Source organism: Schistocerca piceifrons, chromosome 3 (assembly GCF_021461385.2).
Source record: "Schistocerca piceifrons isolate TAMUIC-IGC-003096 chromosome 3, iqSchPice1.1, whole genome shotgun sequence".
NCBI lineage: Eukaryota > Metazoa > Arthropoda > Insecta > Orthoptera > Acrididae > Schistocerca > Schistocerca piceifrons.
Window position 1 is genome coordinate 58,177,685 of NC_060140.1, and position 24,333 is coordinate 58,202,017.

The following is a 24,333-nucleotide window of genomic DNA, read 5'->3' on the forward strand; positions in this document are numbered from 1 at the left end:
ATGACACTTTTTCAATTACAGACCACATGTCCAGTGGATACACGTTATGTGTCTTTAATGCATTGCGTTCCGCATTCTCATGATCATTGCTGATTCTTCTGCTTTTAGGTGTAGTGTCCCACCCAAAGAACAAGAGAGTGCTTCGAACCCTTGTCCGCTCCTCCTCCCTCTTTGACAAGGCCGTTGGCAGAATGAGGGTGGGTTTTGTATGCCGGAAGTCCTCGGCCGCTAGTGGTGATTATTAATCGAAATTCAAGCGGTGGCGGGTCTCAAATCTGGTACTGAGGATTGCTAGTCAAAGACGCTACCCTTAGACCACGGATGCACCGTACTGTAATAACGACAAACAAACGCGGGTTGGAAATCAAACGAAATGGAATTACTCTGCAAGAGGTTCCGAAGACCACAGGTCCCTTTTAGCAAAATGAGCAAAATGCTTTGAAAACCACTCTGAGTAACCCCCGAAATTCTGTCAGTGCAGTTCAGATTCGTCCTCTACATGTGTCACGAGACCCATTCAGAGCAATAAACCGATACTATCGGCGCAACAAGCTCACCAACTGAAACGTTATGTTAAGACCACTGCCCACTAGGAGATAAACGTCGCGGGTGGTTTCGATAACACGTGATGTTGTGTGGAAAGTATATCATAGAAGACAAGACTGATAGGAAATCACTCTATCGACGATAAGGCCGCAGATGGAGAAATCCACTGACATAAGAGGGTTTAACGAAGGACAGTTTGTTATGTCCTAGCCTATCGCAACGAGCTTCTCTGGAACAACGAAGGTGGTCGTCTGTTCTGCTGCTACTATCGTGAATATCTATGGAAACCAGTTGAAGGACGGTGAAACAATGAGTACGAGAGAAGTTGTTGGACGTCCACGTCATCACAGAACACGGAGGTCAGAAGACTGCTGCTTCGTGCAGCAGGTTCGGCGGAGATGAGAGGCAGATGTGACGACAGAGCACAGTGCTAGTCAAGTACAAGTGTTCTGTATCACACTGTTGAGCACACACTTTTGAGCATGGGGACCTTGAAATACGTCAAGCTGTAGGCAGCTTCGTTTTTCATCCTCATTTTAACAAACCAATTACATTCATGAATTTCTTCCGTAAACCAAATATACAAGAAACAGCTATATTATCTGCGACGATGCGTGGTGATTGCTGGTATTACCCTTCTTTCTTTGCAATTCTATTGAGCAAGCTAGTTCATTTCTTAAGCAGTTAGCTGGGAGAGCTGTGTCGTGTCCGACAGGTTCCAATTAACTTCAGCTGCAGATGAGAAAACATAGCTGGGGTGATACCGCGGAGGAGGCGGTGGGGGGCACAGGTCCGTCGCAAGCTTATAGGGAGCGAGGACAGAGGACCACTGTGTGTTTTCAATTTGACCCATCGACATCGTCAGTTACGACTGCGGTGGGCACAGTATGAACGAATTTCGACCGTGCAAGAATTGTCCCATGACTGGATAAATACACCAGATCGATAGTCGTGTCCTTATACGTCGTTATCCACGTGAATGACTTCTCGAAACATCTACCAAACCACGGACGCAGCCTGTAGGGCAGTATTATGCTTTGAATGACACTCACAAAGGATTCTATGAAACCTGGTGTACTAATCGAAAACGCTATAATAGCTGAGGACAATGTGAACATTAATTCGGACCACCTGCATCCCTTCAGTAAAATATCGCGAGCTCGGTGGAGGGTTCTACCGTGGAGGGCTCTACCCATAATGCTCCAGAGTTCTCAGTTGGGGAGAGACGCAACGACCTTGCTGGCCAAATTGTGCGTCAGACTAGCAGGAAGACAAGAAATCTCGTCATGTGCGGGCTGGCGTTACCTTGCTGAAATATAAGCCCACGATGGCTTGATGTGAGGCGAAACAAAACTGGGCTTGGGATACTTTGCTGTAAGGATGATAACCAAAATGGTCCTGCAATGAAATAAAATGGCACCCCACACCATTATTCCTGCTTGTCGAGTGTTATGGCGGGCCACTTCCTGAGTTTTATCCCGCTGCAGTTCGGGGCATCTCCAGAATCGTCGCTGCTGGTCATCGGGTCTCATTTCGAATAGGGACTCAACACTGAAGGCAACTGTACTTCAGTCAATGAAATTCCAGACTGAACATGCGTTAAACCACAGTTTGTGTGTATACGTAGGTCAATGGTAGTTGATCCAAGGGAAGCCGTGAACTCAGCCCCCTTTTGGCGAGACGCCTATGAATGGACCTCTCGGTCACTGAAGTACAAGTCCTACATCGTATCGTTGATAATGATGAAACCGGAGCTCTAATTGCCTGTCTGACGACTGCTTGGTCCTTACGTTCCGTTTTCTCTCTCGGTCGACTGCTCCATCTTAAGTCTGTGTTCGTTCGTGGTTGGCCTATTCCGACCAAAATCATCGAACGGTGACATCACTCCTATTCAAATTCTTAGTGATTTACCAATTACTCCAACCGCCTTCATTGAGCCCAACTACACGTCCTCTTTCAAATGGCTCTGAGCACTATGGGACTTAACATCTATGATCATCAGTCCCCTAGAACTTAGAACTACTTAAACCTAACTAACCTAAGGACAGCACACACATCCATGCCCGAGGCAGGATTCGAACCTGCGACCGCAGCAGTCGCACGGTTCCGGACTGCGCGCCTAGAAACGCGAGACCACCGCGGCCGGCGTCCTCTTTCAAATGACGACATCTGCATATACTGTTCACGAACCTGCTTGCGAGGTATACGTACTGTCCAGCTGAGAACACGGAAATAAATTTGCAAAGTCTTTCTTCCGTGCGTTCGACATGTTCCTTGTTTGCTGTTCCTGCCAGCTGTACGATGGAATTGCGCTACGGGTGGCACTTTCGTCTATCGGCCTCCAAAGTTTACAGTTCTGCGTTTTCCGTCGACACCCGTATGAATCTGAATTTGTGACCAATTTTCATAACGCTTTCGAGGTGCGTCCATTCTTTGCCTTAGAGTAAATATGCCGACGAATAACATCTTCCAGCATGGAAACTGTCGATGTCACAAAGGGAAGAATCGTACTACAATGATCTGAGCTGTATGATAATGAACTAACTAACGTTGTTATATTGGTCAATAAATTTGCCTAATTTGATCGCGATAGAACATATCCCCACGGCGCTTAATGTAAGGAAACTGCATGACGTGCGTGTAAACATCATACGCCACATATCTTCGGAAATCTACCAAGGGCCTGTTGAATCTGCGCTACGCAGATTCAATGTAACACGTCGTTCCAAAGGTGTGTCAATGTTTTGCTTTATCGGTGAGTTACTATGATATTTCCGACGTGTGTTACTACCACCTGTATTGGAAATAGGATGTAGAGCACCATCGATTTCTGTGGTTGTATTTCTCAGACTTGCCTTCTGCATCGCTCCACCTTCTGTTGAAATGTGGAAGGCGTGTGTGGTCAGCGGTCCGAGGGACAAGTTTTCGTAACTATTGTCTTGTAATCCGGTGTTGGTATAGAAGTTTGTTGGATCTGCACAGAGCCGAAACGCGTCGGTGAGGATCTCAAGTGCGCCATTAAAGGGACGGGAAGCTGTTTCGCGATGTTACCTGGCAGGAATCCCCTCCCCCTCAAAGCCATGATATGCTGCTAGACGTTGGTTTCAGAAGACGCCGGCGGAGTTGGTAGCCCTGAGCGGCCAGGGCGGGGAATCACCTGATGGCTTTCGGAAACTTTGTTCATCTGCGGCGCCCCGGGACAGAGCCGTCTAGGCTGTCGCGCCGCCAGAATGCCAAGTGCGCCTCAGGATCAAGTTAGCAGAACACGCCGCAGGGAGAGGAGGGCGAAATACAATGACCTCTCAACTCGGTAATTTCACACAGTTACATCTGATCTTTATGAAATTGAATGACTCTGTTCTTCCACGCATTACGAACATGCTGTCAATATCGAGCACATGCACTACATTATGTACTGGGAGAGCATGTTCCAGAGTGACTGCAAAGACGTAACTTGTATATTATCATCATCATCACAATCATCATCTCCTTCCAAGGATTAGGTGTTGAAATCATCTGGTCCGTTCTCTAACGTCCATCCATCCATTCCTTACGAGGTCTGCCTAGTTCGTAGTCGGCCGATGATTCATTACCTATTCTCTGTCATTCCGTCAAAATGATTCATTCCATTTTCTTGTATTCTCTTCTGTCTTGTCAACAGCTGAAAATTTTTTAAATCTGATCTTATTGTTTCTTTCCTTATTTATTTTACTTGAGCCTCTCACATATCTCGTGAACTTCATATCTGCTACACGTGTACATGATTTTTCCCTTTCTTTTATTGTTCATCATTCTGGACTATATACAAGAGTAAATAAAGCCATGACTTTATAGAATTTAATCCGTGTTTCTTCTCAAGTTTTTCTTCCCAAAGCTCTCTCAATTGTTTTGCAGACAGCTTGAAATTTATTAGCCTTCTTCTCAGTGTGAGTTTATTGCAGTATATGAGAAATGCGGCCCCTCGCATGTATGATGATACGGTGATACCACTAAGCAAAACCTTCTCGGTCTTCCAGCCACATCAAGAGCTCTACGGGCTATGTCCAATGGTAAATGACCGCTGTGTGCTTGCTGCATCTGTCCTTATACGGGGTGCTTCAAAAATATATTCACAAACTTTGCAAACGGATTCCTTTCACCAAACCAGAAGAAAATGTATAGTTAACATGGGCTGTAAAATGCATACCATAAAAGCTGTAAGCAGTTATTCATCTTTGCTACTGTGAAAGCCATCTTCTACTGAACAAGTGCTCATGACTCTTAGTGTATGCGTTTTAGGGACCATATTATTACTATTGATATTTTTCTTGTTCTGGTCCATACTACGTGCTCCAAACACATGGACCGCAGGAGCTTTTTTTTTTTTTTTTTTTTTTTTTTTTTTTTTTTTTTTTTTTTTTTTTTTTGCGGGGAACCTGTCCTCAGAAGATATGGTAAAAATATTTTTGAATCTGTAGCCGTAGTTCTTCCTGAGGCATCAACGATGCTCACTCCTCTTGAAAGCAATCCAGGTAATTTAATCCGTTTCGCCTTATGATACTGGAGGTCCATCAGGACGGTAAACGCCCTCAAAGTGGCCTACAAAAACCCACATAAGCTATAGCGCACTCGCACCACGCGAGATTTTCAAAAGCCTCTCGCCCTACTATGACACCGTCTTAGTCGTCTGTTTCGTTAGCATTATTGAATGAAGCTTTCCTGTCGAAATAATGAAAGAAATGGGACGTTATTAGGCGTTACGTAAACAGTAATTAAGTTAAATTGTTATTAGTGGGTCAATTGTTAACTGTAAAGTGACTGACAGATATAAACAGGGTAAAATTAGCCAACGTGGAACTATGCCGTCTACCTAAGTTCTGTGTGCCAAGAAATTTTACTGGGTTGCTACCTAATTTAATTAAAGTAGGAAAAAATTAAAATAAGAATGGAAGTAATCACTGATTGGTAAGCATTTCTAACGTGTTAACATAAACGTAGGTACACATGAAAATCAAATAATTCAGAGCAAGCAGCAGCTTGCAGGACAACACACACACACACACACACACACACACACACACACACACACACACACACACGCGCGCGCGCGCGCGCGCGCACACGCAAAGATAATCTAATCATGCACAAATCTAGAATTATAAGGTGTTTGGAGGTAGAAGTGATGGTCGGGTCGTAAGGATAGGTATGAGCTGTAGTAAGAGCTAAAGACAGTGTTGAGAGGAAACCTGTATCAAGAAGTTGTACATATAGTGAACATCAGCATACCATATTTACATGATATTATGTTTTACAGATGATGTATGGAGACGCTTTATTAATATAATTAATAACAGAATCGGAAAAAGCGAAAGGTGGGTGCACTTATTCAATCATTCGACAGCATATACAAGAACATTCCCTTCAGGCAATAACATGAATGTCAGAATTCAACGAACGTCACACAACGAACGTCATCACAAGAAAAAGCTCTGAAATTTCTTGTAATGTTAGCATCTACAGAAAACGTGCTACTACTAATATAAACATCGACGCATCTGCACGGCATCCTCACACAAACACAGATTTGTAGGTTGTTGATTGACGTTCCCCAGCACACATGCAATGCTACTGAACAATGGAATGCTTCACACCGAATTAGACAAATAGCAGTCACAAATGGCACTCAACCTGCACAGGTATAGAAGACGTCCAAGGAATTTGAGCAAGGAATAGTTGGGTAAAAATTAAGAACAACAACCAGACAGACACCAAAACAACATGTATTCCGCACTATGGTGGTGTTTCTCAGAAGGTTGCTTATGTATTGAGACTATATAATGTAAGAGGTGCATTTTCCTCCAAGCGATAAATTAAATAATGGGCTGTAACACAGCGTGCGGTCTATTAAAGGTAAATTTTCCAACTACAAAGTAAAGTGTAATGAGTGTGTGTTGCACTGTGTGTGTCAGACCGCATAGAGCTTTTCAACTGTATTCAGGGAACACATAAATACATTTAGATACGATGCCCCAATAAAACTGCCATAGCTAGTCACAATAACCACACAATCCACGCTGGTGACAGGGTACATAATAATTTAATAATGTGTCATAAACTACTCAGAGGTCGCAAATTAAAAATCTTTTAAAAAACTTAAAAAATCTTTCTTCCCAACAGAAAAAGAGACACAGATGAGTCAGCGGCAATGAACTTTTTTAGAAACTTCTCAGGCACACCACACCATACACGGTAAGTTTTAGTATTATCTGTTCGTTAGTGACCTGACAAGTGACTCGTCCAATACGAAAAGTCAAAGCATCCCATGAACTTATCTATACAGGAAGAATACACCGAAGAAAACGCAATCTCAAATTTTTTCTGGTAAGACACACTGCAGGTATTAAAAGAAAAAAATGAAAATTGCCAAATTCTTAGCCCACCAGGCAGCTCGTAGCACACAATGCATGTTCAACTTGGCATCCGCTTATTTTTGGTTGTTGGCATGTCGGTAAACAAATAACATGGCATACCGGATCGTAATTTTTAAAGTGAATTTCAGAGTTCAGTGACAGTTGGACTGTCATAATTGTTCATAGTTAATGTTCACTAGAATTCACAACTTATTTAATACCCATAATAATTAACAACTTCCTTTGCGATTTTGTCAAGTGTTAACAATGGAGATGGAATGAAATTAACTTTGTTTGTGTTTTCTTCGTATGTGTTTGCTAATAGGATATGTCTTGTGCAAGTGACAGAGTTTCACAGTAATGTGTAATCCAGTAATGTTTGAAACCTTGCAAAGTTGGAGTATGAAGAATGTGGTACACAATCGAAATCAACTACTTCTCCTAAAGACCAACAAATTGTAATCTATTAGTAAATTTCTTGAAAATAATTCGATGGCGCAGACGTTTCGTTAGAAACTGTGTAAACATTATAAGAAATATGGAATAAGTTTGACGATTCTATGAAATGATTATTATTGTGCTAATGATTATTATTATTGTGATAATTAAACTAGAGAACAAAAATACAATGCCTTCCTTCACCAAAGAAAACATGTACAGTAGTAGCTTTTAGTGATAAAAAATTGCGGAAATTATTTTGATTAAACGAAGGAGAGAGAATGCGCTTAAAGTTAAGTTGTTTTCAAAACCAGTTTCCTTTCCTAAAATCTGAATGAAAATTGTGGAAAAGAAAGAAAAAATCAGAGAAATTAAGAAATATCCCCAAAATGAAACTGGCAAAATTTTGAAAGGAAAGGATTTAGAACCACTCATGATATTCGGTATCACACTACAGTGGAATATCTATGAAACAGTTTTCCCTGTTTACACAGTTGCAGGAAATTATACGGAAAAGATAATAGCAAAACTACAATTTTTACTTAATGTAAACGTATAAAGATGTCATTAATAAGTAATGCTATAGAGAAATTTGTGTCTGATGTGTAAGGAAAGCATCTTCTTATCCCTTGAAATGCTGGGTATGAAGTCAATCAGTAATCTTTAGGGCAAACCGCACTCTATCATATCGAGCGAATAAAAGACAAAGTCGTTTGGGCAATCGATGAATGCTATGACACATTCGTATACAACAATGGTAGTGATAAGTATGAGTGGATTAATGTTTCTGCAGCTTTATATTTGTATTGATGAAGCTCAAGGCAAAATAGGACCAGAAATTGCAGAAGGAAGGACTGTTTAGTTGCAAAATATGGAAAAATGGAAGAGAATAATTTTCGATATTACAGCTGGAACTTCTTCTTACAAGATACAGAAATTAATTAATTGCTCTTGTTCGACTCATGTGCTCTAGGAGGACGACGAAAAGACAGATTCGGATTCCACTCTTACTTAGCAGTGTGATTCAGTACCGTTACTGCAGTGCAGAGATTTTGGTATTTGAATTATAGTTTTAATCTCACAGTTCAATAACCTCTCCATTCCTACTTTTCCTTTACTTTGGCTACTCTGCAAACGTTAGCCGGAAGCTCATACAATGGAAAGAAAAATACGAATTCACTCTTGCAAATACCGGCCTGCTTCTCGGTGCAGGGGCATTAGGACACTAATACTATTTGGAAGTCAGAATATACAGTACAGTACTGTGAGTCAGAGTGCACTATAAACAACGCAGGATGAAAAACGAGTTTGCTGTGGCCATCTCCGAAATTAGAGAGTGCTCGCTCAGGGCAAAAGCGTGCCGTGGGATGGAACGAATGGTCGCCGGTTCTGTGGTGATGACGTGTTTCGCTCAATGGCGGGTTAGCTGCCTTGTGTCCTGCCGAGGGCTGGAAGGAGAGTAGAAGCGAGGTAGTGATGTATCCTCCACATTCACTGGTAAGTGGTTTCAGAAGCAACGCAGGCACAAGAACAGCAGAAGTATTTTTGTTTCAAAACTGCCAGATTTGTTGAGAGGAAGATCAAACGTGACAAGGATAGGAAGCATTTCAGTTGTTCACATTATTCATGATGTTATCTATACATGTAACTGTTCTGTTGGCAGAAGCGCCAACACTGTGTTACGAGAGGAGGCCGAAATGCACTCGTCTTAGCTCACGCAGGCTGGCGTGAGGAGAGAAGAACTATTCTGACGTGAGGTCTGGAACATGACAAGGAATGAGAATTCAGAAAGCGGACATAGCTAGTTTGATACTTAACTTTCATCCATTAATGATGAACGTCGCTCTTGAAGGTACATGATTCACAATATCAATATCAATAGTAACTGAATATGGCGCCTTGCTAGGTCGTAGCAAATCACGTAGCCGAAGGCTATGCTGAACTGTCTCTGCAATTGAGGGCGTCTGTAGACAGTGAACCATCGCTAGCAAAGTCGGCTGTACAACTGGGCGAGTGCTAGGGAGTCTCTAGACTAGGCCTGCCGTGTGACGGCGCTCGGTCTGCAATCACTGATAGTGGCGACACGCGAGTCCGACGTATACGAACGGACCGCGGCCGATTTAAAGGCTACCACCTAGCAAGTGTGGTGTCTGGTGGTAACACCACAGTAACTACCCCGAAAGCAGCCGTATGGTGCATGGTGGAGGGTACCATGTACCACATACTGTTCATTTCCATTCCTGTTCCAATCGCAAACAGAGCGGTAGAAACACAACTGTCTATAGGCCTCCGGTAGAGCCCTAGTTTCTCACTGCTTGTCTTTTGATCCCTATGCGATATGCACGAAGGCGGCAGTACAATCATTCTGCAAGCAGTTTCAAATGGAGATTCTCTAAATTTACGAAATAGAAGCGTCGTTCCCTCCAGGGATTCCTATTTGAGTTCTCGGAATGTCTCCATAATACTTGTGTACTGATCAAACTTACCAGTAACAAATATAGTAGCATAACCTGCTGAATAGGTTCGATTTCTTCCTTTAACCCGACCTGGTAGGGATCCAAATACTCGAACTACATCGTTCTAATCGTCATCTCTTTCATAGATGAGCTACACGTTCCCAAAATACTCCCAATAAAACGAAATCGAACATTCACCTTCTCTACTACTAACATGATGTGATCGCACCATTTCAAATCGCTTTGCAGCGTTAAACCTTCACAGTTAATCGATGTGACTGTGTCAACAAGCAGCACGCTGCTGATACTGTATTCTAACGTTACAGTATTCTCTTTGCTACTCATCCTCCATCAACTTACTTTTTTCTGCATTTAGAGTAAGCTGCCATTCATCATACCAACCACAACTGCAGATCAGTGTGAGGACTGGTCAACCAGTCCTTAATTGAATTTTTGGAACCGTCCTCTTCACCGATGAGGCTGCGATCTTTCTTGGCAGTGTGTTGAACTTTCAAAACCTGCACACCTGGTGAAACTCTGTCTAAATCACCTTATACCCTTCCAAGTCACTCAACGACGACACCTTACCTCACACCACAGCGTCATCAGTGAACAGGCATAAATTGCTGTTAGCTCCGTGCACAAGACTATTTATGTATATAGATAATAAGATCATTCCTATCACACTTTCCTGGGGCACTCCTGACAATACCTATGTCTCTGATGAACACTCGCTGTAGAGAACAACATACTCGGTTCGATTATTAAAAAGTCTTCCCCCCTCACATACATGTGGACAAAATCCGTGTGCACGGACCTTTGTGAACTGTCTGCAGTGAAGCACCATCTCAGACACTTTCTGTAAATCTAGGAATCTTGAACAACTCTATCGTTGATATTATGTGTCGCATAGTTTACTGTAAAACTCACTGTATCTTTAAGGAAGAAATGGCAACATCATCAAATGGTCTTTCTGCTTTATAGCCGGCAAACATGTACCATCTCTCCGAGGAAGTAGGCCTACGACATGGCATATGTCAGCCATAGTCTTTCGTCTTTTGATACACTGACACTTTTTTATTACAGCTATTTGAGATGGAGGAGTATAGGTCGTGATGAGCACTCATACTCTGGAATTCTGTATTGGCTACATTTGCTGAAATGTTACATCAATGTCTTCAAAATCAAATAACTCTTTTGTCCACACTGAAATTACATGGAACCGGTTCATAGCCTTACCTGATGCAACAACCTTGTGAGCAGAAACGAAGAATCTGGTTCTGGGCAGAAAATTGCAAACATCAGCGTAAGTTATTTATATCTGCGGTGTTGTATTATAGCTGAGACAATTGCACATGTCACATTTCGATGACAGCAGCAACAGCACTTCCTTATCTCCAAGGTAGTTCGAGGAATCATGACATCTTGCCACGTGACAAGGTCAAGATTGGCAGGGCCTTGAAAACCCTCCTCCCCACTACTGAAAATTTCGCAGGAAGCACTCCTCACCCCAAAGTTTCCGCACCCCTGCTATGCATTCTTGGGAGTGAGACTCGACTGCTGTCTGCATGCATGCCATATATTGCAAACATCAGCACCAGCTCCCTCAGTGCCCTTTACTTACGCAAATATTGCATGAAGTACCCAGTTCCTCATGCACTACATGCCCATGTCACCATGTACCACCAGTCTGAAACTACGTTTGCATTACTACATTTCCAAAATTTCAATTAAGGACTGGTTGACCAGTCCTTACACTGGTATCTTTGATGTAAAGCTGTACGTCATTCTCCATTCGCCATAAAGCGTTGAAACAAGTAGATTGCATATTTCTCTATAAATAACGAAAATCCAACATTTTATAATAAAATATAAAAACGAAATAGTAATTCTTATTTGTTGAAAACTACTTTTTCACCTTAAATACTATCTCACAAGATCCGAAAAGGCACACACAGACAAATCCACCTCCACATCCTATGTGATCCTGTCACCAGCGTGTGGATGTACTGAAAAATCGATATTCCTCTATGTTGTTGTGGTCTTCAGTCCTGAGACTGGTTTGATGCAGCTCTCCATGCTACTCTATCCTGTGCAAGCTTTTTCATCTCCCAGTACCTACTGCAACCTACATCCTTCTGAATCTGCTTAGTGTATTCATCTCTTGGTCTCCCTCTACGATTTTTACCCTCCACGCCGCCCTCCAATGCTAAATTTGTGATCCCTTGATGCCTCAAAACATGTCCTACCAACCGATCCCTTCTTCTAGTCAAGTTGTGCCACAAACTTCTCTTCTCCCCAATCCTACTCAATACCTCCTCATTAGTTACGTGATCTACCCACGTTATCTTCAGCATTCTTCTGTAGCACCACATTTCGAAAGCTTCTATTCTCTTCTTGTCCAAACTATTTATCGACCATGTTTCACATCCATACATGGCTACACTCCATACAAATACTTTCAGAAATTACTTCCTGACACTTAAATCAATACTGGATGTTAACAAATTTCTCTTCTTCAGAAACGCTTTCCTTGCCATTGCCAGGCTACATTTTATATCCTCTCTACTTCGACCATCATCAGTTATTTTGCTCCCCAAATAGCAAAACTCCTTTACTACTTTAAGTGCTTCATTTCCTAACCTAATTCCCTCAGCATCACCAGACTTAATTAGACTACATTCCATTATCCTTGTTTTGCTTTTGTTGATGTTCATCTTATATCCTCCTTTCAAGACACTGTCCATTCCATTCAGCTGCTCTTCCAAGTCCTTTGCTGTCTCTGACAGAATTACAATGTCATCGACGAACCTCAAAGTTTTTATTTCTTCTCCCTGAATTTTAATACCTACTCCGAATTTTTCTTTTGTTTCCTTTACTGCTTGCTCAATATACAGATTGAACAACATCGGGGAGAGGCTACAACCCTGTCTCACTCCCTTCCCAACCACTGCTTCCCTTTTATGTCCCTCGACTCTTATAACTGCCATCTGGTTTCTGTACAAATTGTAAATAGCCTTTCGCTCCCTGTATTTTACCCCTGCCACCTTTAGAATTTGAAAGAGAGTATTCCAGTCAACATTGTCAAAAGCTTTCTCTAAGTCTACAAATGCTAGAAACGTAGGTTTGCCTTTCCTTAATCTTTCTTCTAAGATAAGTCGTAAGGTCAGTATTGCCTCACGCGTTACAGTGTTTCTACGGAATCCAAACTGATCTTCCCCGAGGTTGGCTTCTACTAGTTTGTCCATTCGTCTGTAAAGAATTCGTGTTAGTATTTTGCAGCTGTGACTTATTAAGCTGATAGTTCGGTAATTTTCACATCTGTCAACACCTGCTTTCTTTGGGATTGGAATTATTATATTCTTCTTGATGTCTGAGGGTATTTCGCCTGTCTCATACATCGTGCTCACCAGATGGTAGAGTTTTGTCAGGACTGGCTCTCCCATGGCCGTCAGTAGTTCCAATGGAATATTGTCTACTCCGGGGGCCTTGTTTCGACTCAGGTCTTTCAGTGCTCTGTCAAACTCTTCACGCAGTATCGTATCTCCCATTTCATCTTCATCAACATCCTCTTCCATTTCCATAATATTGTCCTCAAGTACATCGCCCTTGTATAGACCCTCTATATACTCCTTCCACCTTTCTGCTTTCCCTTCTTTGCCTAGAACTGGGTTTCCATCTGAGCTCTTGATATTCATACAAGTCGTTCTCTTATCTCCAAAGGTCTCTTTAATTTTCCTGTAGGCGGTATCTATCTTACCCCTAGTGAGATAGGCCTCTACATCCTTACATTTGTCCTCTAGCCATCCTTGCTTAGCCATTTTGCACTTCCTGTCGATCTCATTTTTTAGACGTTTGTATTCCTTTTTGCCTGTTTCACTTACTGCATTTTTATATTTTCTCCTTTCATCAATTAAATTCAATATTTCTTCTGTTACCCAAGGATTTCTACTAGCCCTCGTCTTTTTACCTACTTGATCCTCTGCTGCCTTCACTACTTCATCCCTCAAAGCTACCCATTCTTCTTCTACTGTATTTCCCCCATTCCTGTCAATTGCTCCCTTATGCTCTCCCTGAATCTCTTTACAATCTCTGGTTCTTTCAGTTTATCCAGGTCCCATCTCCTTAAATTCCCACCTTTTTGCAGTTTCTTCAGTTTTAATCTACAGGTCATAACTAATAGATTGTGGTCAGAGTCCATATCTGCCCCTGGAAATGTCTTACAATTTAAAACCTGGTTCCTAAATCTCTGTCTTACCATTATATAATCTATCTGATACCTTTTAGTATCTCCAGGGTTCTTCCATGTATACAACCTTCTTTCATGATTCTTAAACCAAGTGTTAGTTATGATTATGTTGTGCTCTGTGCAAAATTCTACCAGGTGGCTTCCTCTTTCATTTCTGTCCCCCAATCCATATTCACCTACTATGTTTCCTTCTCTCCCTTTTCCTACACTCGAATTCCAGTCACCCATGACTGTTAAATTTTCGTCTCCCTTCACAATCTGAATAATTTCTTTTATTTCATCATACATTTCTTCAATTTCTTCGTCATCTGCAGAGCTAGTTGGCATATAAACTTGTACTACTGTAGTAGGTGTGGGCTTCGTATCTATCTTGGCCACAATAATGCGTTCACTATGCTGTTTGTAGTAGCTTACCCGCATTCCTATTTTCCTATTCATTATTAAGCCTACTCCTGCATTACCCGTATTTGATTTTGTGTTTATAACCCTGTAGTCACCTGACCAGAAGTCTTGTTCCTCCTGCCACCGAACTTCACTAATTCCCACTATATCTAACTTCAACCTATCCATTTCCCTTTTTAAATTTTCTAACCTACCTGCCCGATTAAGGGATCTGACATTCCACGCTCCGATCCGTAGAACGCCAGTTTTCTTTCTTCTGATAACGACATCCTCTTGAGTAGTCCCCGCCCGGAGATCCGAATGGGGGACTATTTTACCTCCGGAATATTTTACCCAAGAGGACGCCATCATCATGTAATCATACAGTAAAGCTGCATGCCCTCGGGAAAAAATACGGCTGCAGTTTCCCCTTGCTTTCAGCTGTTCACAGTACCAGCACAGCAAGGCCGTTTTGGTTATTGTTACAAGGCCAGATCAGTCAATCATCCAGACTGTTGCCCTTGCAACTACTGAAAAGGCTGCTGCCCCTCTTCAGGAACCACACGTTTGTCTGACCTCTCAACAGATACCCCTCCGTTGTGGGTGCACCTACGGTACGGCTATCTGTATCTCTGAGGCACGCAAGCCTCCCCACCAATGGCAAGGTCCATGTTTCATGGGGGGGTATTCCTCTATAGGTAATAAAAAAAAACATTTTCTTTCAAAATTTTAATAACAACTTAGAAATTCGTATTTGTTGGACACGGGTTTTATGGTACGCACCACCCCACAAACATAGAAGATATAAAAAATAGCAAATCATCGCAGTTCCTCCTGTCGCCAGTAGAGGGTTGCACTGAAAAATTGTTGTTAGATCAATCTTTGTATCCAAAATAGCTTCATTAATAAAAGTAATCCTTAGGTAGTTCATTGTATGATGGGTAAGTAGTTCTGGACTCTTACTAATCGATCGCACTACAGTAAAAACCACAACTCAATCGTAAATTAATTACTTTTCCACAGCTAAGGAGATCAACATTCTAAAATGTCTGCAAAATACTTTGGCAACACAAAAAGTGTAATATTTTCACAGATTATCCAGGTTAATACATATAAAACGCTGTAAGACTCAAAGCAGGTAATGAGATGTCACAATTTTGGTGTTATATAGCTAGTTGAGTGGAAGTTCAAGTCTTAGAACACAATTTCATACTGCCACCCACATATTGTGGCATTGTTATAGACTTCAATAGAGTTCCAAATTAATTATTTTATACACCTGAGATGTTGAAATAACTCTAAAATATCTATAAAATAAATCAGCAGTTCGGCAATGTGCAATGTTTACATTGCTTGTTGAGGTTAATACGCGAGAAACGTTGTTTAATGTCGAGTATTACAAAAAATGTCTGCAATGTAAAAGAAAGTATGAGTTAATTTTCATGTATACACATATTCGCCAAATTAGAGCTCAAAATTCTGAAGTATGAACCCCAATGGTATATTTTAATGCCTTCTAGTAGTTGACATTTTAGAAATTAGGCCTAGAAATTAGATGTAAAACTACCCCGACCAGGCTTATAACAGCAGAAAAATGAGTGTTAACAAAGCAGGCAAATAGCCAGACTTAATGGGCTTACTCTCAACACACCCTCAAAGAAAACATTTACAAGGCAGTGCAGAAAGTATTTTGTTTGCATTTCTGGTTGATGTTAATATATCATACAGGCTCGAATCAATGAAAGTGGCATCACGTAAGTCCACACTATAAAAGAAAGGGTGCATTAATTTCAGGGTTTCCACATATTTATAGGTAAGAAATTAGGGACATTTATCTAAAAATATACAGTTTTTCACAAAAATAAGAGACAGTTCATAATTACTGGGAAATCAAACGTTACACACAGTATCAACCACACTACAATTAGTTATGTTAACAGATAGAAATGATTATTTAAATTTGTAAAAGAAACTAACTTACTCCACCTTAACGGTAAATGCATTAGGTATGACAAAACATACAGAGAAAACCTTAATCCTATTACCTTTCTTCTCCATCTGTACTTCACATTTGACACAGCTGGCTTCAAAATTGCACTGCCTAACTTTATCATGCAATGGAACACTCTACAAGATATGTTCATCTTTATAGTGATTAGTACTTCACTTTCAATCAGATCTACTGAACACGTGCTTCTACAGTCTGACCACTTGTAAGACATAAAGAGAAATATGTGTTCAACAAATGCATTTGACACAGCAATGCTCATTACAAAAGACACAAAGGTTTCTATTTAATTCTTGTTCTCCTTTATGACTAGCAAGCACCGACAACCACTTGTTTGAGGCATCTTCTGTACTCTAAAAAATACTGCAGGAATGTTCTCAGCAACACAAAAGTCTCCATACAGTTCCTCTATATCAATTATTTCAGTTATTTGGAGAAATTCCGCTGCACCATCCAGGGAAGGAAAATCTGTTCATCTGTTTGAACCAAAGAAGCGTACCATTTTTGAAGGTAGTTTAAAACTTTTTGATAGAACTATATAAAACATCTACCCAGTTTCGTTCTTTCTGTAGAAGACAGAACTTCCATGGCATTTTTAACTGCAGTTCCGAAGATCTTTCCTTTGTTCCAGTTTCCTCTTCACTAGGTAAATTTCATCGTAGGCTTCAGCCATACAAATACTGTGTCTCTCTATGATCTTGATGCACTAAACAAAAATCATAGCTACATTGCCGAAGAACAGTAAATGGGTTTCTAACAATATCTCCACAAGTTCATCTTTGAATCAAAATACTTCTTCAGAACTTAGGAATAGTACTCTCCCAGTGATTTCAAGTAGCTTTTGATGGCAAGGCAGTCGTGGATTAATCTTCATACTGCATGTTCTCTTGAAGGCCAGCGAGATGTAACATGTCTCAATATCTCCATCCATTCAACATCTACAAACTCAAAATTTTTCTTCTGGTCATCACGGCGCTTCGCGAACAAGGAAAACTGACCATGTACTTTCAAAACTTTCTGTGTCTATAACAAGCCAATGATATGCATGCCCCATGATGTAATGGACAACATACATTCAACAATTTGAAATACTGTAAAATGGATCAAGAAGCAGCTAAAACCAGAACTGTATCACCGTAAATGACATAACTGTTATCTGCAATATAGGAAGAAATATTGTCTGGAGACAGACCACTTTCATTAACTACCCTAATGAAACAATCACGCAGTGAACTTGCAGTTTCATTGGCATTTTCATAAAAGTCCAGTAAACTGGATTCTACACAAACTGTAGCTGTGAAGTACCTTATAGAAAGGAAATGCTATACGATTACCTTTACTGCTGGCACCTATTTTACTGAAAAGAAATAGTGTTTAGAAACAAGTTCGTTCAAAATATCTTTTAGAGATTTTGGAGCCAATATATGTTGCACCGAAATTTAACCCTTCGTTTTCCCACTATTAGCTACCTACTTAACCTGCAGGACAGGACACGTAGTTTAAATTGTGAAAAGGGGCCAAAACAAAGGGCTGTCAGTTACACTCGAACATAGAACTTTATTATTTGATCAAACATTACAAGAGCCCCAGGTTTGATCATTGGGACTTAATTACTGGCTGAAAGCCACTTTAATTTAAAAACGGCTGAAGGCCAATAAATTAAAACCCAGGCATAATCAGAAATTTAAAAGGCAAGCCTTACCTTACAACAGTTCTTTATTTAGGCTGAAGGCCTAAAGAATCTCAGATTTTTAGAGCAAACAATTTGAATCCAAAATCGGCTGAAAGCCCAACACTTAAGGCTAAACAACATTTACTACTTTTGAATACATTGTGGGAGTGACAGTGATCAATGTGTTACTAATATTTACTATTAAAAACAGCCTTCATCATAATTTATATATTATGGTGACCAGTTTCGACCACTGCTGTGGTCATCTTCAGATCAATGAGTGAGAACCTCCTTCTGCAGGAGAATCACTACTAGTGTGATTCTCCAGCAGAAGGATGTTCTTACTCATTGGTCTGAAGATGACCACAGTAGTGGTCGAAACCGGTCACCGTAATGAATAAATTATGATGAAGGCTGTTTTTGATACTAAACAACATTAATTTTTAAAAAAAATTAAGGCCTTACCTAAAACAGTTCTTAATTAGTACCACTCAACCAAAACAGAAATTTAAAAGGCAAAGTCTTATCTTAAAACAGTTATTTAGTGAGGCTGAATGTCTTAAGAGGAAAACAACAAACTCAAAATCGGCTGAATGCCCAACAATTATTTAAAATTCAACAACATTAAAACCTTTAAGATGCCAAAGGTCTTACGTGAAACAGTTTTTTTTTTAATTGGGCTGAAGGCCTAAACAGTCTTAGTACTTAAGGGCAAAATAACCTTAATTTAAAAAAGCAAAAAAATTGGCTAGAAGTCATACAAGTAAAAACAAAAAAAGGCAATACACGCAAGGCCTCTCAGATGTTCCAGGTTCGGCCTGGAATCCAAAGGCCGGCCGGCGCTGCGGTCGCAGGTTCGAATCCTGCCTCGGGCATGGATGTGTGTGATGTCCGTAGGTTAGTTAGGTTTAAGTAGATCTAAGTTCTAGAAGACTGATGACCACAGAAGTTAAGTCCCATAGTGCTCAGAGCCATTTGAACCATTTTTTTGGAATCCAAACACTAACGCTCGCTTAGGTGAGAGAGGCAGTCGGGCCAACCATTCACTATCCGACGGCAACCCTACCAACCGACAGTCAACGGACCCACCGACAAGATAACTTCACTTCACTCGACCAGGCCACAACAGAAAGCTCAACGGAACAACGTAGAAGATATTGGCGACCACAACCAATTATCATGGAGCTGTCAATCTACACACGGTGCTGCACAACAATAACACGATGAGGAAACTACACTGCCTGAAATTTACGTCAACGGCCAGGGCAGGTAACAGGAACGTTAACGGCCACAAGGCAGAAGATTCCGCTGGTGCACTTCAGTTCAGATAACCAAATACAGTGAAACTCCACTGAAGGGTGCCTAGAATTTTCCAACTTGAAAACGACGTTGTTGCTCGTGGGAATATCCCAACAGCTGACAACGAACTCCAAACGACACAATGTGAACAGTCTTAACTTGCTGGTAGATTAAATCGAAACTCAACTTTCTTGTCCAGGGTCAGTGAGCCACGGGCCTCGCAGCAATGGGAACAGCCCCACACACTCCGACACTGCGTAGAGACCGCCAGCTGCCCTGGCCTAATTGCGCCCCACGGAGAATTCCTCGCTGCTCCACGCCAATCGACCGACTGGTCGCACACCGGCCAGCCGGAAACTATAAGCGCCAGGTCAAAGTCCAAGGTGTGAATATTGATACACACCGCTGCTGCCACCCGCGGAAGGAGAGGATAACAGCATAATCGCGATAACCGCTGGAGACTAAACACAGAATCGCAACGAAGGTTTAATCAGTATAGCATGAGCCACCCACTGCTCAAAGGGAATGTCCCAAAGTATGAGGTATCAGTTCATTGGAGCAATCCATGCAGGCGTGACTGTATGTCTTACACTGTGAGTCACAGTAGTTATTCTGCTGCTGTTACTTTATCTTCCTTTGACTGAGAGGTCAGAAAAATACGAATCCAGGTTTTTCGTTTTATTTTGTGATCTTGTATTTCCTTTGTACGTTTCAGTTCTAGGTTTCTGCTTATAATCTGACTCATCGCCATGAGATACAGAGAATTCACATATGCACATTTGGAACGTCGGACCTTATGACATAGACCAATAACATTTTTGATCCACGTGTATGACAGTTTCCAGCTATTTTGATGTGACGTTACTCGTTTAACTTTCTTCGTAGGAGTGGTACTGAGTTAATTTACATGAGAATCTGACATTTTAACGTCATGCCTTTGATGATATTTGACAATTTCACAATTTAAGTAGATTTCGTCTCAAACAGCATGGACAATAGCGTTGGTACTTGCAAGGGAAGACCTACGGCAGTAGATGGCGGAAGACGAAGTAAACATCCCAGCATTCTGAACTTTATCTACGAATGTCGAGACTTCAGGAGTTTACCTTCTTCCGAGCACAAGCTCGACCACTGTGCAATCGTGGGTCTACAGTTAACAGAAATGGGGACGCTTGACTACCGACCAATCTGATAGATACTCTATATTATCAAAAGTAAACGTTTTTCGTATTAGGTGCATTGTACTTCCGCCTAGTGGCAGGTACTTCATGTCAGCGACCTCAGTACTCATTAGACATTGTGAGAGAGCAGAATGGGGCGCTCCGCGGAACTCACGGACTTCGAACGTGGTCAGGCGATTGGGTGTCATACTCTGTACGCGAGATTTCCACACTTCTAAACGTTCCTAGGTCCATTTTTCCCGATGTGATAGTGAAGTGTAAAAGTGAAGGGATTCGTACAGCACAAAAGCATACGGGCCGACCTCGTCTGTTGACTGACAGAGACCGCCGACAGTTGATGATGGACGTTTGTGTAATAGGCAGACATCAATCCAGATCATCAACAGGAATTCCAAATTGCATCAGGATCCACTGTAAGTACTGTGACAGTTAAGCGTGAGGTGAGAAAACTTGGATTTCATGGTCGAATGGCTGTTCATAAGCCGGTAAACGCCAAACGACGCCTCACTTGGTGTAAGGAGCGTAAATATAGGACGATTGAACAGTGGGAAATCGTTGTGTGGAGTGACGAATCACGATACACAATGTGGCGATCCGATGGCAGGGTATGGGTATGGCGAATGCCCTGTGAACGTCATCTGCCAGCATGTGCAGTACCAACAGCAAAATTCGGAGGCGGTGGTGTCATGGTGTGGTCGTGTTTCTCATGGACGGGGCTAGCAACTCTTATTGTTTTGCGTGGCAGTATCACAGCACAGGCCTACATTGATCTTTTAAGCACCTTCTTGCTTCCCACTGTTGAAGAGCAATTCGGGAATGGCGATTTCATCTTTCAACACGATCGAGCACCTGTTCACAATGCACGGACTGTGGCCCATTGGTTACACGACAATAAAATCCCTGTAATGGAGTGGCCGACACAGAGTCCTGACCTGAAACCTATAGAACATCTTTGGATGTTTTGGAACGTCGATATTATGCCAAGCCTCACCGACCGACATTGATACCTCTCCACAGTGCAGCGCTTCGTGAAGAATGGGCTGCCATTCCCCAAGAAAACTTCCAGCAGCTGATTGAACGTATGCCCGTGATAGTGGAAGCTGTCATCAAGGCTAATGGTGGGCCAACACCATATTAAATTCCAGCATCACCGATGGAAGGCGCCAAGAACTTGAAAGTGATTTTCAACCAGGTGTTCCGGTACTTATTATCACATAGTGTATCTCTACAGTCACGCCACCTTGATGCCTTTCGAGCCCAGGGCGCCCATTTCCGCTGTTCAGCTAGGGAACTCTAAAATGACGTCGAAGTACATTTGGTGCTTGGCTACCACCACAGTGATCGCTGAAAAGTATGTAAAATACGATATTGTTCACAACATAAAGCAAGCCGACTGCAAAAACCACAGTAGGTGATTAGAATTTTTTTACAAATAGCTGCAGCAAGCAGCTGTGTTCGGAGTTCTGGACAGTCGATAATGTAAGGAAGAAATTAAAATGGATTATAGGGAGTGTGTAGAGAGGTGGCCACATCATGTGTTGTAAATAAAGAGTGACTACATAAGTGAAATAAATGTATTTATTTGTACTCCAAATAACTCAATCCTTTTCTTATTTCTGACGGTTCTCAAATTTCGCCGAGAAATATTTAGTGGTTGGGAGGGATTATTTGATTAACGTTACCAAATTCTCTTCAGCATGTAGTGTGGGGGTCAGAGCTAACTTGCCAATAGAACTACATTCATCTCTTAAAGCAACAAAAGTAAGGCCACACTTCTGTCTTTTAATGTATTGGGTACGATCACCGAGTTGAGCTTGAAAATTTGTTGTATACCCTACCTCTCTTTCCGGAACGCTGGCCAGTGCTCGCATATCGACTTGATTCTTCAGTAGGTTAATAGCACACTAGAAAGAATTTTGTAATTTACTTGGAGGACTATTTGCTTTGTCTTTACGAACATGAATTTCGAACTGTTATGGATAACGGAAACAATGAACGGAAAAACACTGAAACATGTTAAATGAAAATCAATGTTCTATAAGTTACCTGAGACGCTCCGCTTACAGCTAAGACACTGCGTCAGAAAACTTTTATATGATGAGGTCTTCATTTTCTTTCTTTTTTTTTCACAACGCAGTTCTCACCCGGTTGACCTGCCCCTGCTAATATCACTACGTTCGCTGGGTCGCTAATTCTAGGTGCCACGAACTCTGTTTCCCGTATGAGTCCTATACCGGACGAGTAGATGGGGGCAACAGCTGTCTGTCGGAGTTGGTGGCCTTTTCCTCGCGACTTCACGCGCTGTCGAGCGGAACGGGCTCTTATTCCGGACGAACGGCCGTGAAAAGGCAGGTACTGCACTCCGCTCTTCCGCTCTTTGGTGGATGGCGCCTCCCGGAAGACGCGTCGCCGAAAGTGACTTGTGCTTCATTTTGTGAAACTCTCTTTAAAGAGTTGGCTCCACTTCCGTTCACGTAACAAGAGTAACTTCAGTCTCTTATTCTGCCTCTGAAAGTTTAACGGGAATCAGCTGCTTCCGAATTCGCAAACGTCGGGACTTTCTTTCGTGCAGCACAGAAGGCTGCGCCACGTATGTAAGGTCAACAAAGTTCATGCTTATGATGAGAAGTGGATTAGCTGGTTGCAGTATAATGACAAAGGAATGGAATGAACTACGTATATGCCTTCAGTGGCTTACCCATCATATCCTCAGGTCGTAACTGCATTAAACGTACCTTATCCGTCATCTATCAGAGATCATTGGAACGACGGGAAGTTCCACGGGACAGGAAAGAGGCCCAGGTCATAGCAACCTATAAAAAGGGCAGAAAATCGGACCCACATAATTACCGGCCAATTTCAATGACATCGATTTTTTGTAGAATCATGGAACATATTTTATGTCCAGACATAATGACCTTTCTATACTCAAACTCATCTGCAGACACCAGTACGGTTTTAGGAATCAGAGACACAGGTGGCCCTCTTTGTGAATGATATACATCAGGCTCTAGATACGGGCTCCCAGGTTGGTGCCATATTTCTCGACTTTCAAAAGGCGTTAGACTCAGTTCCGCACTGTCGCTTGCTACAAAAAGTGCGCGCTTACGGTCTGTCCAATGACATATGCGGTTGAATAGAAAGTTTTCTAACAGACAAGGAGCAGTATGTCGTCCGGAACGGGGTAACTTCAACAGAAACAAGAGTTACTTCAGATGTGCCCCAGGGCAGCGTAAAAGGTTCTCTGCTTTTTACGATTTACAGAAACGATCTGGTTGATGGTATTGACAGCAGCCTTCGCCTGTTTGCCGATGATGCTGTAGTCTACAGGAAAGGAGTATCACACGAAAGTTGTCAACAAATCAGTGGGAGTTGCAGAAAATAACTGCGTGGTGTAATGACTGGCAGTTTTCTCTCAATGTTAGTATGTGTAATCCACTGCGTATAACAAGGCGAAAATCCCCATTAATGTAAGAGTACAAAATAAATGATCAGTCTTCGGAAGTGGTATCATCAGTCAAGTATCTGGGTGTGACTATTCGAAATCATCTCAAATGAAATGATCAGATTACACAAGTAACGGGTAAGGCGTACTCTGGACTGCGGGTTATTGGTAGAATCCTGAAGCGATGCATTCCTTCAACAAAGGAAATGGCTTACAATACGTTAGTTCGTCCAGTCTTAGAGTACTGTTCGTCTGTATGGGACCCTTAC